Consider the following 15180-nt stretch of genomic DNA (forward strand, 5'->3'; position numbering starts at 1 on the left):
CTGAGGATCAGCCTGCCATAAGGAAGAAGGCCACACTGGATAAGATGTCTGAAGGGGAGGATGCCATTGTGAATGGAAGGCCATCCTCCAGGTTGTCCTTCGTCCAGCCTGTTGGACAGAATAGTCTGCAATGTCGTGGATGGGACAGAATAGGCTGGACACTGACCAAAACTATTTCATGAATCACCGTTCACGAGTTGGTGCAGATAGATTCACTATGGAGACAACAGAATCCGGTTGACCCCAACCTCTTGGGGCAATTCAAACGAGATACGAATCACAAAGGACCCCACTCTCCCCCTTCCACGTCGCACCTCTCCCGCCTCCCTCAGCTGACTGCCAACCCTGCACATTCTGCCCCTCTAGCACAATAACCCACCGCTCAACTACTTACGTCTTGGAGCCACTTTTATTTTGCATACTTCCTTGTATATATGGATAATAAAAGTTTTGTGTTAAACACTAAAGTTTGTCAGACTATCTGTATAATCATATTTATTATTTATTTGCCGAAGGCGAAGTGGATAGTGGCGCAGTGACTCACGGAGCCTGAGGTGAACAATGGTTTTAGTACATACTACACGTGAACACCCCAAAAATAAACAACATAACACTTTTTGCCGGGATTTATTTGTTTTATAAGCGGTTTATTTGTTTTTATTAGTGTGACGAGACGACCTTCACGTAATATCCCAAGTGGGAGATCTGAATCACCATGGATGTTGCAACAATTTCCCGAGATAGCTAACCAAATCAAAATTGTGCCATCTTACAAGGTTTACGTGTAGCTGTACTAATTGCATATAGCGTATTAACACAAAACAACCACTCCAACAAAGAGTGGTGCATCCGTCTTTGTTTGTCGAGTCGTACAGTTAACTGTGATGCATACATATAAGATGAAGTGGCATGAATATATAAGATTCTTTTTAGACGTAAAAAAAGACGTGTTTGTTGCATCTGATTGGTTGATTCCACTGGGAGTTTGCCGACCTCAGCAAACTCTCGGAAGATATCTATGAACAGGCAGATTGATTGGAATCAGAGAGGATTCATTTTCGTAATAAATATCTAAGCATAATTACAGACAATATTTCAAATTTTGTTTGGAACTAATATGTAACAATATTAAGACCCCAAATTACATAGTTAGAAGACTACGCCGGATTTGGGTTTGCAATGGCTTAAACTATTTAAGCAAATGAAAAAGTGTCTCTCTGGAGAGGGGCTTAGAAAAGATTCTCTCTCTGTTCTCTGAATCCAGGCTGGTGTTTAACTTTCCCGCTGCACAGGGAACGAGCCATGCCAACACACTATTTTTCTTTAATATCTAGACGAATTCAGCGTGTTTTCTTTCCTCTTTTCACTTCAGTCTGGGAACGTTGTTATTCTTTAACTCAGACACACTGTACAAGAACATAGTTTGATGATTCAACATCCCTCTTAAATAAGGAGACACTTATTTCAGTGTTGCTAGGGCTCCAAGGGAGCTCCAGATTGCTTCCATTTAGGAGGCTGATATCGGGACCCCATAAATATTCCACATTTGTGTGCGTGTATGTGTGTGTGCGCGCGCGTGATCATGGGACCCATGGAAAAGTTTTTGGAGACAAAAGTCAGAAAAGCTTTGTTGTGTGTAAGTGTTTTTTTTTTCAGATCTCATCAAAAAAAATTCTCTCCTTCAACGACTTTGTCTATATATATAATATGTGGTTTGAACCAGATAAATTGAGGTTACTGCGTGCCAAAAAATATTGCTAGCATTGCTGCAAACAATCAGTTGCTATGTGTGTTTTTCTTTGGTTATAGCGTGGACGTAGGCGGAGGATTTGGCAACATTCTATGCGTATGCTTCAGTAAATCTAACAATTCATCAAATCTTTAAGATTTGCATAGATTTAACAAACCAACTGGGAAAGTGGGCCATCTTTAAAGTGCACATACCCTACTTTTTCTGTTTCATAAGCATCCAGATACAAAGATAAATTTCAAACTCATTTGAAAAAGTATATATATCCGTGAATTGCCACAATTTCTCAGAATTAAAGGTGAAAGTAGAAACAGGTGGACAAAAGCTGTCATATTGTTAAAAATGTGTGCTTTTGGCACGAAAGAAATTAGATGACGTGTCCCACGTTAATGAATAGATTAAATGATGTGACAGTGGCACATATTTCCGTGAGACAGGGTTGGTTATAAAGACTGTGCAGTAGACATCTCCTATGGGTGCTCTCTGCCTGCAGAGTAGATTCTTATGTCGATTATTCCACTTTTGTTTTTATCACATTGGTTTGAATAATTTACGTTTATGTTTCAATAACGGTAGAAATATGCTTCCTGGTAAGTCCCCAAGCTATAGATATTTTTGAAATGAACTGTAGCCAATTTAGCTGTTAGCCTTGTTGAGGTTAGCCACACTAACATTTAACATAATGTTTTCTAAGCTAGATGCTTGATCATCATTCAACCAGTGGTTTTCCACTCAAACTGTGATCCCAGCTCAATATAAGCCAAGCTAGCGGTTATCCACTTGAATAGTTTTCCAAGTTAGCTTTTAGTCAAGCTACATGTTAGCCAATGTTATGTTACCGAACATAACAGAATGAGCAAAGTAGCATGATCCTAGAACCAGAGCTGGTGGGGAGCCGCCAACTCTGGGTTAGCAACATGTCCACAAAACCTTCTTCCTTATTAAGCGACAGAAGTCCATAAACCATGACTCCTTCGTTAGACACTCTCTGGCTGCCTGGCAGGGCAAAGGTTATGTCCTGTTTACAGCATCACCGGTCGCAAAGTTCCTTCTTATATCAGATTTATGGTGTGTCATCACGGACAGCGCTTGATTCCCTGGGCCCATGGAACACTGATGTCTCATTAGTCGCCCGTTGGAGTGAGTGACACTAACTTGTGTGGCTATTTATAGAACTCAGCCTCTGTTTACCTGGCATAAGCTCAAGCCCAAAGCACACAGAAGTATATGAAGTACGCTTCACATTTTGTACCCAAAAAAAAGCACATGGGTGAATGCAGCAGTGTTCGACCTTATTTTCTATATTGTCTATTTTGGAGGCAAACATGAATACATCATTTCTCTACCGTTCCAATAGGCCACGTGCTTTAGGCCCTTAGTCGGCCCCAAACCTCCTCCACGAGTCTCCTCAACCCTAAATAAAACAATCAGATGGGAGAAAGCCTGGTGGGGCTATAGACAGGGATGGAGATTATTACATAGATTCATCTGTATCTGGTTTACAAACGCTTCTAATGCACTGGTTGGGCCCCTTCATTGATTATAAAATCACTGTGAGACACTATGCAATTTAGCCTCATTAACGATTATAATGCTATTTGTACATGTATATTTACATAGGATCGGACTCCTAGATATAGGCTATCACATTCACCTTACGTCCTGCGTTGACAGGATGGTTTGTAATTCCATCCTGCATGATGGCACACAGTTCTGGAGTCATGTTTAGGGACGGAATGCACTCTCAGCTACTATATATGCAAGTATAAAATAAAAAAATATATATATTTATGTACTCTACAATGTTATGTAGAGTTCTGTCTGTGGTCGCATACCACTGGACGGCCTGGCAGCGCTTGTCCAACACTGGGTCTATAACAGGGATTTTATGAGTGTAACAGCCCTTGTCAAGATGCAGAGACTTCCACACCGGTGCTTTCAGCTTTTACTTTCTTTATCAAGTTGTTATTGTCTAAGGCACTGTGAAAACTATGAAAAGGATCTAAGAAACATAATACCAATATAAATAGCTTCACAAATGACAACTAGGATAAACATTATATGAAAACATTGTTTATTGCTCCAGAAATTACAACTAGATCAACACATTTGAGCATGACATAAAATGCATAATTAGCTGGCTTGCAGCAATGCTAATATGAACAAACAAAAATATAAACGGGCCTTATACTTGCACAATCATAAATCACACAATGACCGACATTTCATTCATAATTTTATGCAATCAACATGCCTTGTTCCGCTCTACAAAGGGTGCTAAATTTAATGTTTTAAGATCAATTGCAGAAAGTTTATATTTCAGCACCATTTATGCCATAGGAAATGTTCATATTCTTCATCATTAAAGGTCACATATTATACCACCAGGTGTGAGTGTGATTAGCTGTTACAAGCCATTTTGAAAATCAGCCTTTTCTTACCTTAGAAGTGGGCGTGTCCACCTAGATGTATGACGGATAGATGAGGAACGTCTGCTAGAGTCTACTTGGTAGGCTGGTAGATGGCTAATCACACTCACACCTGGTGGTATAATAAGTCACATTTAAGATTTTGCAAAATGTACGTGAACCACGCCCATACTGAGGCAGATTGCGAGACACACAGAATAAGAGATTGAGAAATGGAAATGTTTGAGTGATAACTATATTGTCATTTTTGAACTTTAGTTTGCTGTCAACATAAATTATAGAGCAGTAAGTTAACCAAACTTTACTACTAACGATAGAAGGCTGGGAAAACACAACACGATAAAAGATAGCCACATACGTAATGCAATATCCAAGGGAGCTTGCGGTAATGCATTTTTGACAGAGAGATTTAATGAGGCTGTTAAGTGCCACTCTAGATCTACCTGCACTCAGAAACATCATCCCATGATTCATTAACCAGAGAGATAGCAGCGCTACGTAGCCATTGCGGTCATCATCATACTTTTGAGTAAACACCGTTTATGGTTATCCGTTTATGATTTACAGTATTTTTCTTTCTTTCATGCCATTTTATCTGAACAATTTGGTTGCACAAAGAAGCAGATGCAATTGAATGAACCGAGAATCAACAACTTTTTTTTGGTGAGTAGTTGGACAGTATATTGCGTATTGTATTTAACAAAACCAAACGGCACATTTGCATAAGCCACCAGCTCAGCCTAAGTGCCATAAACCATCAGAGTGTCGAAGCTTGTGATTCTGGACTTTGGCGTTGCCCCTGGTGACTTCCGAGTTCAAGATTGGTGTCAGCTTTGAGCATAGTGTTAGCCTGCACTGGTAGGTTGCGAAGCACTGTGTGCCTGTTCAAACATGGCAGACTTTCAACTCAACATACCAGCTGGAGATGGATCATTTGTGTGTGAACACTAAGTTAAATGTTGAGTGCTTTTTCCATCGGGGTATTAAATGCGTCGAGACCTCCGAGAAATAATAATGATTGGCTTTGATGTTGTAAATCACCCCGAGCTAGGAGACAAAACGGTCAAAATTGACCATTTATTTGATCCTATGGAAGTCAGACACCGTGCTATTGCTGTGATAGAGAAAAGGGTTATTTTACCAATTATGACACGATTATCAACAGGAGAGTCAAACAGACCGGGGTAGGCTGCTTAAACTGAAGTGCTGGTCTCAGAGTACATTCCGGGGTGAAGACCACCTGGGCCGCACTGTTGTTTCCCTCCGCTGGGGGGGGTTTTGGGGGTGAAACAGTGCTGGTGTGCTACCGTCTGTCACAAATATGTACTAGGTTTGGAGTTTTAAATTGTAAATTGTTATGACTTGTGTATCATGTAGGCAGTTGATGTATGTAGTCGTATGGTTCAACAGTAAAGGATGTACTGAACATCGTTAATTTACAATTCTGTTTTGTCCTCTGGTCTGAAAGAAAGTTTAGAAAATGTATTTAATATTAATCAATATGAGAATAAAGTGCATATGGGTCATTTGGGTGTGTGTGCATGTGTGATTTTTATAACCCTGTTAAATAAAAGCAATATGCCCTCGCCTAATATCATCTCTCTACTATTCTCACACATTTCTGTCTCTCCTTGACTTTTCCTCTTTTGTGCTCTCCGCCATTCTCCTCTCCTGTCCTCAACCCAATCGCACCTCTCCTCTCATCCTATCTCAGCCCCTTTTCCTCCATTTACCTCTACTTTATTGTCCTGTTTGGTTTCTTAATGTCATTATCTAGTTATAGGATTACATTGCTTGAATTATGTAAGCTCTGATATTTGCTGTGTATTCCAGTGGAATGAAGCATCTATATCCTCTTTTAACGTTAAGTATATTGGGATATTATATACATATATATTATAACTATTAACTTAACTTTCCTGTTCTCCTCGACGAAACCTTTGGCAGGTAAAGAAATTCCCGGGTGATGAAAAATATGTAATAACTGCCCTATTTGAGATTTGATTGCATGCTGGAAATATCGCCACCAACACCCAGGTCGAAACCTTTATAATACTTCATATGCAAGGGCCTTCAGCAGTGATTCTTAGGCCGAATCCATATTGTGCTACCTCAATCGGTGATAGATAGTGACTTCACTGACACTTATATATTATATTCTAATATTTGGGAAACTTGGGGACTGACACTTTAAGTAAGGGGCTGACAAGGACCGATCTATTTGTAAGGTAACCCTCTTCAGCTTGCCTTTTTGTCTGATGCATGCATACCACCATGCCACACCCAACTTTGGATGTTTACCAGTGAGCCCTGATGCAAAGACAGGATGAGTTTGCGAAACATGTTTAAAGATTTCTACCAATATTTCACAGGGTCTTTTAATGAGTAAAAGTTGCTGATTTATTCTTTGTGCAAAATAAATCTCTTTTAACAGAAATGTTAATGAATCAAAAAGCAGAGTGCAACCGGTATGTGGTCCTGTCTCATCTAACCCCCCACCACCTCATACCTTCAAAGGGGCCCAGCATTTACAAATAAAAGTAATAACCAGAATGGAAATAACCTACAACATAACTTACCATTTATATGAATGTGAATATAGATCAAAGGTGGCTGGTCCATAGAAGCAGAGGGATTACTCCTCATCTATTTTTAATAGGCCAGAGGGAGGTAAAATTTTGAATAAAAAAAGATGAATTGGTTGAAATGAACCATTACCAAATCTCAGTAACATTCTGTAAAAAAACAAAAATTATTGAGCTTCTGATTAAAATACTTCCTATTTGAAAGATAATTGACTGCACTGCAAGCGAGAGGAAAACAGCCAGTCTGCGTGATAGGTACAATGATGCTCCAACGGATGACAGCCCTCATAACCAATAAATTACCTGAATTCAGTATTGACTTTGAATCATGTTAGTCTTTTCCAAAGTTCATCCTACATTTTCTACGACAGTAATAAACTGCAAGTGTAGCGTGTTTGTGAGTGTGAGTATGAAAAACAAGCGATAAAGAGATATAGAATAATGCATACATGATATTGTTTAAAAAATGTAAGTCTAGTTAAAACCAGTATTACGTTTTTTTTTCAAATGCGTTTCAATTTAGACGAGTGGGGATAGACAATAATGTTTTAGGATTTTATATTCAAAATCGACTTTCGTGGCGATGTGCGGAGAAGATGCTGGACAAGCTCATAATAATGCAACTCAGACCAGTAAATGACGCAGTGAATGATGTACTGCTGACCCCGTTTTCATTCTTTGCCATACTAACAAAAACTTGGAATAAATTCGGATTAAACTAAGCTCCATCCTGCTTCACATCCTGTCTCACATCCTTGGAGAGGAAAAGACTCCTGCATGCATCCATCAACTCTTATAATTTCAGTTGAGCCCTTTCACTTGAGCCCTGAGCCTATAGAATGCATCTGCTCTCCCTCTGAATCAGCCAAACCATAGAGCAATTCTAACTTTGCAAAAGCAAAATTGTTAGCATTTGACACTACTCACACGGTTTTTCAGAGGTACACACAGTTTGACTTGTACAGTGTGTGTGTGTGTGTGTGTGTGGTCGTTTACATATTTTGATGATCAATGATGTTGACCAACATTGAAACCCGTATTTATTTGATGCATTAATACTTTGTATATAATAATAAGATGCTTATCTAAATGTTAACAATTAGCCTACCCCCTATTGACGTACCACTGGAATCGCTGCTATCTAGCATATACGGTTGTGACGTAGTACAATAAGTCATTTAGCAGACGGCTATATCCGAAGTGTGAGAACAATCAAAGCATACAATCATGGTGCTCCAATCTTTTGTAAATACAGGTTCTTCAATTACTTGATAGATTGGCAATTGCTATTCATTGTGTGTGTTTGCTGTCATTGAACTTCATAAATTGCACCTGTGACCACATAGGAAGTCATCTTTACTATCTCTGAGAACATAATAGATAATCAAAACTTTCTGTGTGTGTGTATGGGGGATATTCAGCACGGTTTGAGGGCATAGATTCAACAACGAGAAATAATAACAAATAATATGCTGAGGTCCTCTTGACGGTCCTCTTGACACCCTGACCGCTGTGTCTTTCCCGCAGGCAAACGCCACGCAAAATATCACCCAGTACATCATCCTGGCAATGAGTCGATCGGCGAGAAGTCAACTTCTAAACAGGAAACATTAAGACTGAATGGCTCTTTTCCCCTTCTTGCTCAGACACTTCTTCTCACACTCTCTCTTTCTCACTCTCTCTCCCATTAGTGACACGAATATGCGAGCCACCTGGTACTCTTTCTCCGCTCTTCATCAAGAACCCAATAAACCAAAAGTGTGTGTGTGTGTGTGTGTGTGTGTGTGTGTGTGTGTGTGTGTGTGTGTGTGTGTGTGTGTGTGTGTGTGTGTGTGTGTGTGTGTGTGTGTGTGTGTGTGTGTGTGTGTGTGTGGTGTGTGTGTATATGTGTGGCTATACTTGGGCATTAAGTCCTGGGGTGAGGGTAAAGCTCTTCACCACTACCACAGTGTCTTTATCAGCTCAGGGCGGGGAACACAGTTTTGCTGTGTTGCTCTGGTCAACAAGTAGAATATAAGTTACATATTTGGATAAGTTAGAGAGAACAATATTAATTCCAAAAGGGCTCTTTGATACAGGGGGTTTAGGACAGTAGAGTTCACATGATGTACAATTTTTTTAAAAAAGATTGATGTATTACGATACATAATATGAAGACAAAAGTTATACTGGAATACATATCCACATTTTTGGAAAGTTTAAGAAGCAAAAGTAAATGCTGTATTCAATATGATTGAAACTATACGTTATTGACTAGGGAACACTTTCAATAAGGGTAGCCTACCATAATTAACCATTAATTTAAATTAGTTAATGCAGTAATAAGCATTAACTAACAACCTACTTACAGTAAATTTATAATTAACTAATGATGTAGTAATCATTAACGTATGATGAACATGTATGCTAATTAACTTAGGAAACTAAGGGTCATGTTAACTATGGTATTCATTTATACATTCTTTAATGGTCCCGTACCCCCTCTAAAGGGTTAACCCTTAGGGGGTTATCATTAGGGTTAACCTTAACCCTATTCAATTTTGCATAAATGAATAACTAGGTTAACATGAACCATTCGTAAATGATTAGTAGTTAATTAGTTAACTGTAACTGTTAGTTCATTTTCAGTCATTGGTTCATAATGCATTAACTAATGTTATTATGGTTAATTATTGTAGCCTTATTGTTTTTATGTAAAACTGCATTACAACATGGTTCATGTAATGATACAACTGGTAGTTTGACATGGTTAACAATGGAACCAACAAAACAAGATACAATTTATATTAGTTTGTTAATGAGGAGAATTATGCTTTGAGATTTTCTTTAAAAGTGTTGAAACTCTGCTGGGCCCTCTGGTTGATTCTTCCAGAGCAGAGGAGGGAAATGAGGATCAGGAAGTCGCTCTTGCAGCCACGATGGGGAAGCTCTTGCGGCTCATCTGGAGGTGCACAGATTTTCCCCCTCAGAGACGCTTCCCTAAACAAAGGCACCTCAATCGAGGTTAGCCAGTTCACTTTGTTTTTTGGAGAGCAAAGATCCGGCGAGAATCATTCTTTGTGAAAAGCATGAAGGGTGGTTTTTATAAGTTTCCTCTTTTGATTGAAGGTGTTGTTGATACTGGAGGATATTGGGCCTAGCAGCAGGACAGAGGCCCAGGTGGACAGTTCATCACAAACGCCGCGTGCGAGAGACTGAGGCAGGCAGAAGGAAGGGTTGGGGGGGGCCTGGCGCCAGGCACGGCGCCCTTTGTTTGGCAAAATAAAGGGCGTCGTGAAACCCTTCTCAGGGACAAGAGGAAGACGGACACTGTGTTCTGTGTGGGTGCGTGTGCGTATTCGCTCCTTTGCATATCCGTGAGTATGTGTATTGTGGTGCTTCTGTGTGTGTGTGTGTGTGTATGGAAGTGCATGTTTTTATGTGTGTGTGTGTGTGTGTGTATAATAATAATAATAATAATAATAATAATAATAATAATTCATTTAATTTAGAGGCGCCTCTCAAGACACCCTTACAGAACATATAGTCATCAAAATTATATACATGGTATTTTTTATTCATACCTGTATGGAATGGAAAAGCGATCAGTAAATGTTAGCGGTTGTTTATTCTGTGCTTGCTTCATAACCTCTAGCAATAAAATTGTAGAAATCAAAAAAATATATATTTATGTAAAAACTCTTAAGTAATCACCTGTGGTTTGTTTGGGTAGTTAGCGATTACCATTCCCCAGAACTGCCCAGTCAGGCATCTTCATGGTTTCATATTTCACCATCATGATGCAGCGAAATGCAAAAATACTAAAGCTGGCTCTTTTCCCAGGAGAGAGCTGGGTATTGGTCTCAGTGACAGGTCATAGGTCAGAGATAGGCTGGGTCTAGGATATAGATCATAGGTCAGGGATTGACTGGGTCTAGGGATGAGGTCAAAGGTCAGAGATAGGCTGGGTCTAGGATAGAGATCATAGGTCAGAAAGAGGCTTGGTCGAGGAGAGAGAGAGGACATGGATCAGGGATAGACTGGGTCTAGGAGAGATAGGTTTCCAGATGTGCATAATCTAGTCTAGGAGTAAGATAAAGGGTCTCCTACCAGTCGAGACCTTTCAGTGCCCCCCCCCCCCCTCCCTCCCCTTTGAAACCTCCCTGGACAGACATTGGCATCACAGATGATGGTTGGCACAAAAACATGGCCAGAACCCTGGATGAATTCCCAAAAATATGTTTTCTGTATGGGTGGCATCTGCTTTGAGAAGGTCAGGGTTTGGGCTCTATTTCCTAACCCGGGGTCCGATCCATGGGGTTTCCTCACCAAAGCAAGTCAAAAGGTGTGTGATCTGAAAGGCTCCCTCAGGGGAGGGAAGCAGAGACAGATTAACGTTGTGACTATTTCTGCCCAGTACAGCTGCATTACCCGCTTACTAGCACACTGTGTGGAAGCGTGGTTCTATCTCAAGGTGGACTTATCAAAGGGTGACACATGGCCGATGTAACAGCCACCGTTGCAATGCAGGAAGTTCCCCCTGGGTCTATCTATATCCATATGTATCAAATTGATATCTATATTTAGAGTAATGTTCCTTTAATTTAAGGTGTCTTGGTTCTGTCAACCATGTCATAAGTGCGGTTTGAAAAGCAGCAACCATAGACTATAAAATAGGCAGCAACATGCTATGAGCAGAGACCTGTGCTGTGTTCTCTCTGAGGTCTTGATCTTCTGGACCTCCTACTGATGTGTGGACGTACTGATATGCGGGCTCAGCAGGGGCCTGAGAACGGTATCTGTTCAGATTTGAGAAAGACAAGGAATTATAGGCCTATCAACCAACCCCAGGTTTTGTTGGGCTGAGCTGGCAGCTGAGGAATGTTCATAAAGTAATATTTTGTTCTTTAATATTTAAGTGTTTTCTTGTTGGATGTTTCCATTGATTAATTTCTGGTAACTCGATTGTAATGACGAGATGTTGATCTAAATCGTAAATTGTCAGACTTTTTTCGTGATACACAGAACGACAGGTAAACCCATGCATTTTGTATGGGATCGTTTCTCCAACTTTTTTTGTGCTACGCAGTACGACATTAAAACGAATACATTTCAATCTGGAGATTTCTTTCAACCTTTGAGGTTATGGATACGTCAAAACAACAATCCGATTTTATGAATTTTTCAGCAGACCTCCTCAGAAACTTAAACTAACCATTACCCTTACCCAGTCTCACATCATAATGTAGACTAACTATGTTGGTCCACAGCGGAAAACTTGGTAGTTTTACAATAACGGCTTGTAAAAATAACATGTCGTGACATGACTGTTTCTTTGGCCTATTCTCTTCAATTAGCCTGCGTTCACGTTACGTGATTGTCAAGTCACATCACATGACCGACCCCCCCCCGTCCACAGTTATCGTATATATCCATATGCACTTGTTTACAACTCTTACCTAGACCATTATTTCCTTTTCTGTAACATGAGCGCATATATGCTGTATTTAATACATGCACATTTTACATGAACACAAACCCCTGAACATTTTGATTCTAGATTCCTGTGCTAGGAGTGGGATGCTGTGATGAGGAACATTAATGTACACAATGTAAGCACAGTTCACGTTGCGTGAGTTCCTTGTGAAGTGTCATTTACACAAACCTAGATGAGGAGTTATCACCTTAATAGTGCACTACAGTCCTTTACTCATTGAAAGATATATTATTTAGCCGGCTTTTTGAATAGATTTGTTGCCAGGACCCAGTGGTGGTGGTTACATATATATGAAAGAGGGCATTCAACTATACTAGAATGATTAATTAGGAAGCTAAAGCCCTAAAGGAAGTGATGCAATGAGTAAGTGACTTCAAGGACAGTAACATATACCTGCGGATTCTTTATATCAAAGAGGGTCTCAGAGGATTTATACAATTATCTATTTGTGACCTCCAGTACAGTAATTACTCACAAAGCCTCAGCAAATGCTCCATCTTGTTGAGCCTCACACAGCAGCTCGCTTGCAAGATTTTGAGCTGAATTTCTTACCAGACCTACACCCTCCCCACCCAACATGAGGATCAGGCCTCTCTTTCATGAAGACAAACTGACCTTTTCACAGAATCGATTCCTTCAAGTTGATGACATATCTAAGTTTTGATCATTTTCACAGTATGGCAGAATTCAGATTTTTTTTTTTCCTAACATCGTATTGAGCAAAAAGAACAACAGATTGTTGGTCAATGACGTTTCAAAGGTCATCATCACTGACCAATTTAATATTTATATTCTTCGTTGTCTGTCGTTCTTTTTGCTCGGCAAGTAGCAGACGTCCTAGTTCGAGAAAGCAATCTTGTTTCAGTGGCATCTGTCTGGATTCGAGTCAGATTCAATCGCATCTCGTTCATCTAGGTCATTTGATCTCGTAGTAGCTGCCAGGCTATCTCGACTCAAGTCACTCCTCTTTTGAGACCATGATTCCCACTCTGTTTTGAGTAAGCAGGTAGCATGCCTATGATGGACGCAAGTGAGTATGGGACTTGTGAGTTTGGAAAAGCCGGGGATTCATGAGCACTTGGACTTCATAAAGGCTGACCCGGCCTTTACCGGACGCTAAGAAGAGTAGTTCAAAAATATTAGTTTGTTAATTTTTTCCCATCACTACATGTAATTAGTAACCCCATTTGCAAACCGAGCTCTCTGTTCAGAGTAATGACCTGACTGAGAATAGACAATCTAGTAAAGGAGAGGTGAAGGAGTCCATTAAGGGCTCATTAGGCAGAAGATGCGTTTGGGACGTGAAAACCAAGGGGCAACATGCCCTCAGGCAACTGAGCACTATAACCTACAGTTAAAGTGCTCAGATGCCTTTCATCCACAAATGTGCAGACGCAGACCCGCAACTCGCGACAAAAGTTTCAATAGTTGTAAGACGCAACAACGCACATTTGTGGCGATAAATTCAAAGACGTGAATATGATTTGCTGTTCACACATCCCCCCCAAAAATATCCATCTAAAAGTGCAGCCCTTCCATTTTTATGGTCGCAATCATTTAAATGCTATGCTTGCATGGAATACCCTCCGCCTCATTGTAAGTCACTATGGAACAGAAGCATCTGCTGAATGCCTCAACCCAAATGTAAATTCAATTTAGAAAAACAAATAAACAATAGAACCAAGGTTATCTGGGAAGCGCGATATGAGAGGAGGGAATGGTTCATTTGCTGGGATTACGGAGCGTGGAGCTGAATCTGTTAGAGTTGCTCTCTTGTGTATCTCCCAGTGGAAGAACCAGATACCCCGGCACCCCCAACGCAAGACACCTCTATACCAGACACCACCAGCACCGGGGCCCCCAAACAGCCCCTTGCACCTCCACCATCGTCCAACCCGCTGTCCAATCTGGGAGCTGTCTGTTGGCCAATCAGTGTCATCAGGCCTTGATAACTTGCACCTGTTTGTCTCCATTGTAACACGCCATTGTCTGCCTGTTTGTTGGCTGCGTCATGCCGTTGCCTTTTGTTTTTGAGATGCCATAGGGGTTTGGTTGAAGGTAGGTTAGGTAAGATACCCTTGGGTGTACACTACCATCACGTAGTTTTACTCTGTTATCACATCAGGTTAGAAGCGGGGCTAGGTTGTATGTGTGCACTAGTTGTCACTTTATCTTGTTTTCTTTGATTTGGCTTATAGTTCCCTATTCCCCTTGGCGGAACACTCGCCAAATAAATACCCTTATGTACTTAGTTTGCTGTTGTGCCGTGCTTTATTGTTCTCCCAGTCAGTCCAACAGCAACGTGTGTTATGGTTCCCCTACCTCCCCCCCCCCCCCCCCCCCCCTAGACGTAGCAAGCTAACATCCTGGAGCCGTAGCATATTATGCTGGGGTGCAGGACCAGGCACCAGACAGTCCCATAACCAGACAGCACCAGACACCCCTAGGACCAGACAGCCCCAGCACAAGGTCCCCCCATTAACAGACACCCTTAGCAGCAGACACCCAAACCAGCACACCCCCAAGCCCAATGCATTCCCGAGCATCCCCAAAACCAGGCTCCCCAAGCCGAAGGTGTGTGTGTGTGTGTGTGTGTGTGTGTGTGTGTGTGTGTGTGTGTGTGTGTGTGTGTGTGTGTGTGTGTGTGTGTGTGTGTGTGTGTGTGTGTGTGTGTGTGTGTGTGTGTGTGTGTGTGTGTGTGTGTGACACGCACGCGCACACACACACATACATTGATCTCAGCATAATTCTTTGAAGCCTTTAAACTCTCTCTACCTCTAGTCTGTCTGTCTGCGTGTCTGACTCTTATCAAGCTAAAAAATGGTATCACATACTGCTACTACTAAGACCTGGACCACCCTTAAATATAAATTCTGGTCTGTTCAATTTTAGATTACCCTCATCCATCCATCGTGTTTGCTTCGGTTAGATTCCGGCGGT

At 40.9% G+C, this 15180-nt stretch overlaps 1 protein-coding gene across 2 annotated transcripts in view; it reads left to right on the top strand.

The window, feature by feature from the left end:
- Positions 1-15180, top strand: part of htr4 (5-hydroxytryptamine receptor 4) — an 84499-nt gene that overhangs the window by 10956 nt on the left and 58363 nt on the right. The window lies entirely within an intron of this gene.

This window comes from Gadus morhua, chromosome 10 (assembly GCF_902167405.1).
Source record: "Gadus morhua chromosome 10, gadMor3.0, whole genome shotgun sequence".
NCBI lineage: Eukaryota > Metazoa > Chordata > Actinopteri > Gadiformes > Gadidae > Gadus > Gadus morhua.